The sequence below is a fragment of the Aptenodytes forsteri genome, unplaced genomic scaffold, assembly GCF_000699145.1.
Source record: "Aptenodytes forsteri isolate BGI_AS27 unplaced genomic scaffold, ASM69914v1 Scaffold134, whole genome shotgun sequence".
Taxonomy (NCBI): domain Eukaryota; kingdom Metazoa; phylum Chordata; class Aves; order Sphenisciformes; family Spheniscidae; genus Aptenodytes; species Aptenodytes forsteri.
The window spans coordinates 6,188-11,697 of record NW_008795694.1 but is presented as its reverse complement, the minus strand read 5'-3'; the positions used below and the strand labels follow the sequence as shown (position 1 = coordinate 11,697).

At 44.4% G+C, this 5,510-nt stretch overlaps 1 long non-coding RNA gene across 1 annotated transcript in view; it reads right to left on the bottom strand.

Annotated features, from left to right (window-relative positions):
• Window positions 1–4,816: 4,816 nt before the first annotated feature.
• LOC103901932 overlaps window positions 4,817–5,510 on the bottom strand; it is a 2,835-nt gene continuing 2,141 nt past the window's right edge. The window contains exon 2 of the long non-coding RNA XR_657757.1: window positions 4,817–5,001. This is a non-coding gene — a long non-coding RNA (uncharacterized LOC103901932). The remainder of the gene's footprint in view (window positions 5,002–5,510) is intronic.

Below are 5,510 nucleotides of genomic sequence, written 5' to 3'. Positions count from 1 at the left end.
AAAAAAAAAAGAATAATTTAAAAAAAAAAAAAAAAAAAAGGGGGGGGGGGGGGGGAAACCCCAGTCATCCATCCAGAGCAAATACTGCATCGCCCTACACTGGCTAATACACAAATACATCGGTGGACCTTACGGAGCTTGTAACAGCTTTTGGTATCCCAAGGTCCGACATCCACCTGCCTGTCCTTCTGCCACAGAAAGCTGCTTAGGCCAGGAGGATGCAGACTGGAACGTAAATGTCAAAAGGTGAAATTCAGTCGTCTGGGACTCCTCTACCCAAGTACTGACACCGGTGGGAGGCCAGTGGTTTGCAATGGAGAAAAAGGGAGAAGTCCACAGGGAAGTCACCCTTGCGGTTGTGCTTTAGCCCTAAGGGGTTATCTCCACAGGCTCCAGCTGCTTTTAAGAATTCATAAAGCGTATCCCTGAGGGCGTCTGCTGACTACAGCCAGAGCAGAGACAGCTTGGGGCAGGGGAGACTGGCAGCTGCTTCCCCACCGCAGCCGCAGTGTGTCAGCACCTTCTGCTTCCCCATCACCTGGGATTTACAAGGTACAACACGAAGGGCATCAACCCTCCTCTACCCAGTCATCACGCTACCAGAAGTCTGTCGTCTCCAGGTCATCCAACGCTCAGCCAAACGCCTCTTACAGAGGATGGTATCATTTCCACCATTTACAGAAGAATTAAATCTAAACCCAGGAGCGACAAGCCGTGCTTGAGGGTGAACCGAGACCCAGCGCGCGGCAGCCAGGGAGAGCGTGGCAGAGGGCAGCCCCGCTCAGCCACCACCAAGCTGCTCGTTCCTGCTTCTGCGGACGTGCCTGCTGGTCAGCGCCTTGTTACTGTCGCTGCCGTACGACAGACTAAAGCCTTCGGTATTAACACTGCAAACTTTAATAAGCTCGGCTACATCTAAAACCTTCGGAGCAATCAGAAATTGTATTTTATCCTAATTTTCTGTAATGCTAAAAAAAAAAAAAGTTCCTTACTGGCTTAAACCAAGATTTTTGAAAAACAGTTCTAAATCTTTTCGTTTAGGAGGATGTCAGTCCCACTTTTACAAACCATGCAAACATTTATGCAACGTGTTCGTTACTTCTATCTTTTTAGGGTTTTATTTAGTTATATTTCCTTCATGAAGCTCGAGGAATCATCGAACACTCATTTGCTCACCAAAAGCAAATTGGGAGTTACCATCGAAATGTCTGCTTACAGCCACACACACGTATGAAACCTCACACTCCTGCTGACGCCCTTCCAACTCACCGTAGTTACTTCCTTGTGACACTGCTACGCAGACGGGAGCGACCGCTGCAATATTGTACAGTGAGAATAAATCACTTAGCTGTGTTTTGTGTGTCAGAATACCTGAATTATTAACTTTACTGCTAGAGCCACCTGTAGTACCGTGCCGCGTACATTCAAGCGTGCTGGAATTTCTCCGTCCTGGAAAGTGTATTACGAGACAAAGCACTCAGTATTGCTTCAGTCGAATTTTTTAATCGTATTCCTACAAAATCATGTAAACATTAGCATACAGATCCAGAAAAATCAATATAATATAATGGTGCATAAACTGTAAGTTTAGAAGAATGTCAGAAACACTTCAACAGTTTATAAATTAATATATACAGTAATGGGTACTCATCATTAGATAAGAACACCTCAGAACTGAGGAATTTAGGTGCAAGAGCTGTAAAACCACCAAAGTGCTCCGACACCAAACTTGACTGTGAGGCGACACCGCAATCTCCACGACTGCCTGTTGTCGTTTCATATTAAGCATTCGATTTAGCTGCTAAAAAGTATAAAACAAAAGTTTTGGTAGGAAGTTTATTTTTATTTTAAATCATATAGCAAACATCCCTAAAGTAATAACCCCCCCCCAACCCGGAACACTCCATAAACAGGTTTCTAGAAGAGTGGAACTGAAGCTTACTAGGCTGCACAAAGATCATCGGCACCTCCGTTCCACGCTGCTTCAAACAGAGCCCCACAAGGCGTCTCCAGCTAAGGGAAACGTTCCCGGTGGTTTATAAACGGAGAGCGGTGGGTGGGGGGGAAAAAGAAAGATGCGGAGCACGTATTGGGCTGATGCAAAATTCCTGCTTCCGCATGCAGCGTTCCGGGCAGTTTAGCTCTTTATTGAATTAGAAAGTCATGGGAACGTAACACCGTTGTTAATTTGTTAACTCTGGGCTATTTTGCTTAAAACAAACCCCCAAAACAACCAAGAAAAACAATCTTCAGCCTGTCTGCGATCAAAGGCGTATTCAAAGTGTTCTTACACCATTGCCCTTTACGAGATCAGGGACACACGGCAGAATGCAGGATGTATCACCCTTACTCAGATGACACATTAAACGGAAAAGGAGTTATTATTTTCCTTTTCTCCTGTCCATACAACTGTATTTCACGGGGGGGAATGTACGGTAAACATATCCTAAAGAATGATCTCAAATAAACGGCATTCCTCCCCGTATTAGAAAATTCTCAGACACCAGTGAAAATAGGGACTGCATAAAGTGACCAGGATTACCCTGGAAACACGCGGCTCTGCAAAAACCCTCTTAACTGGACACCCTACGACAGGATCTTCAGAGAATCTTTCCAAAGTTAAATATATTTGTCTGTTTCCAGAGTTGAAGTAGAATTTTATGCCGTCTTATTTTGGTACAGTTTTCATGCCTGACAAATCGCTTCCCCTCACAATGAAAATGAATATTGCACCAATACAGACGTATTTATTGACAATAAAGGGGAGGTCATACCTAGCCACCTAAAGCTTTTTGCTGTATTTTCTTCCAGTTGTTTAGGAACAGATTTTGTTCACCTTTTTTATAGGAAATCCTGAGTAGTAAGGTGAAGAAGGTTTGGCAGATAGCACCGATTTTCCATCACTTGTCTTAATTAACAGGGTACATTTATCATTGGCAATGCATCTAGAAGCACTATCATAGTTGAACCTAAATGCCCAAATAAGGGCTTATTAGAAAACACTTATTCCTATTGCCAGCAGCTGAGCCAACACTGAAACGCCAGGAGCAGGAGAAAAGATTTCCGCTAACTCCGAGGACACAAGCTGCAAACACGGAAAAAGGCCTGAAATTCTAGCCCAAATCTTTTCCTTATAATGGGATGGGGGTGGAGAAAACCGCAGCTGGCGGGAAGAGTAGGAAGGAGCCCTTAAACTGCTGCGCCCGTCACCTTCCAAGCAAGGCGCTTCCGAGCTGCCCGCCTGGCGTGAATGCGCAGGTGCAGCACTGAAGGCGTTTACAGACGACCCAAACTCTTTGCGGGTGCTTCTGCCAGAGCAGCTCAAGCGGCGCGTGCTTTACTGCAGGCCAGGCTGCCAACAGCTTCCAGCATTTAATTACCGTGCTGCGTTTCAGGCTTGGAGGGGTTTTACCTGACATCAGCCGAAGGGATTTGTGGATACTAGAGCCTTAGCTCGCTGCATTCCCTGCTGCGGTTTTTACTGGTATTGCTAAACTGGCAACAGCGACCATGACGGACCAGAAAAATCTAACGCGGAAGAGGCTAAACTTCGCAATTTGGGCTTAAACTGAAACTGGGTTTAAACTACTAACAGGCAAACGTTTCATTGGATTGGCCCCGTACATAGACCCGGAAAAGTTTTATCACAGACGTATCTGCAGTTTTGTGTAAACTATTAACGTACTACACCAACACTAATTTGGTATTCACAGAGATAGTAATAGCACAGTTTTTACACATCTTTTGCCCTCCCTTCATTGTTATCGTTCCCATGCCTAAAAAGACACAGGCGCAAACTCCTAACGAGCTCATGTTCTTATCTGCAGCCCGCAGACTTTCCTCCCACTGATGCGTAAGTGATTTCCATTTCCTCACTGGCCCTATCCCATGGGGATCTTACACTCACACGTATGCACACTGCGATAAAGGAGAACGGGTATGACAAAAGAAACACAACTAGCAGACCTCAATTCAAATGGTATCGCCAACAACAGTGAACCTTGAGAAACTTCAAATACGCTAACGCGTCCGAGACCTTGCTCAGTGTTGTAACAGACAGCACCAACAAAATGGTATTGGAGAGTTTCGTGTGAAAATGTTTCCCTCCGCTTCTAACTTCGGTCACATTTCTCATTTTCCCACCCTCCCATACTTTGTTTTTTTCTCTACTTCTTCGTGCTAACTTTCATGTCTGATTCGATAAAGACAACGCAGTTATGAAATGTCTTATAGCTCCTCCAGAATCTTTCCATTTTTAACCATTTATTAAAAAAATAGATTAGACCCAGGACATTTTAAGTTAAATGAATGCAGAAGTTGATAAGAACACTGAAGGTACCGTGGCAGTCTGAAGGAGGTAATCAAATTATGGCAATTTTCAGTAAGAACGATCGTTACAATGCTTCTCTCTAAAATCATCCCGGGAGTTACACGGCTGCCTGTCCTCCAGCACTAAGCTTACACGAGAAATCTAGACAACATCTCTGAAAAATAAAGGCAAAGGAGTGCAGAGAAATCTTCTGAAGTCCTTCAGCAATCTCCTGGCTGAAGTACGAATGTGTGCCAAAATATCCTGCTTAACAAGGTATAACGCAAACCAGACTTACCAAAGAAATCTTTTCTGTACACACATGAACAAGGTTTTCATGTACGAAGCCATCAAGCAAAAAAATCTCGTCTCTCTCAAAGGTGGGGTTTTTTGTTTGGGTGTTATACATAACTACCAATGCAGTCTCTGTATATTAAGTTAAGCCAATTCATACATTATACCCAGCGATTCACACAATATACCAGTGGGAGGAGATGAACAGTATTCTGATCAAGTACATTTATTTTAATCCTCAAAGCACAACCCTTTTTCTTCATCATCATCATCAGTAGAATCTGCATAGGACTCAATGGTGTTGTATATGAAAGAGTACAGCTTGACATCTGGTCCTGAAGTAGAACAGCTTCTGCATTCTTCATTGTAGTATCTCAGTAACAGCCTATAAATGTCCCCTTAAAAATAGAAAGAAATAATTGAAAAACATGTAAGGTCATGCCGTCTGAAGAATGTATGATTGCAAATGAAGACTAGAAACGCATGCTCACACCGAGACAGTGGCTAGGGACATCTCTTTAAATGAGCAGCGAAAGAGGAGGTAGACAACTGTGTACGGGGAACGTGACCGCTTCCAAGTTTGTTCAGAACACAGGGTGGGCTCCCTCGACTTTCTGCTGAGCTTCTGCACAAGCTATCCGAACGCCAGGCTTCCATACGTATTACTTACAAATGTACCGCCAATTACCTAGCTTTATGCTTCTGGCCCAGAAATTAAAGACATGTAACAATGTCTCCCGGACGACTGGAGGCTTGCCAATGTGACGCCCATCCACAAGAAGGGCCGGAAGGAGGATCCGGAGAACTACAGGCCTGTCAGCCTGACCTCGGTGCCGGGGAAGATTATGGAGCGGTTCATCTTGAGGGCGCTCACAAGGCATGAGCGGGACAACCAGGGGATCAGGCC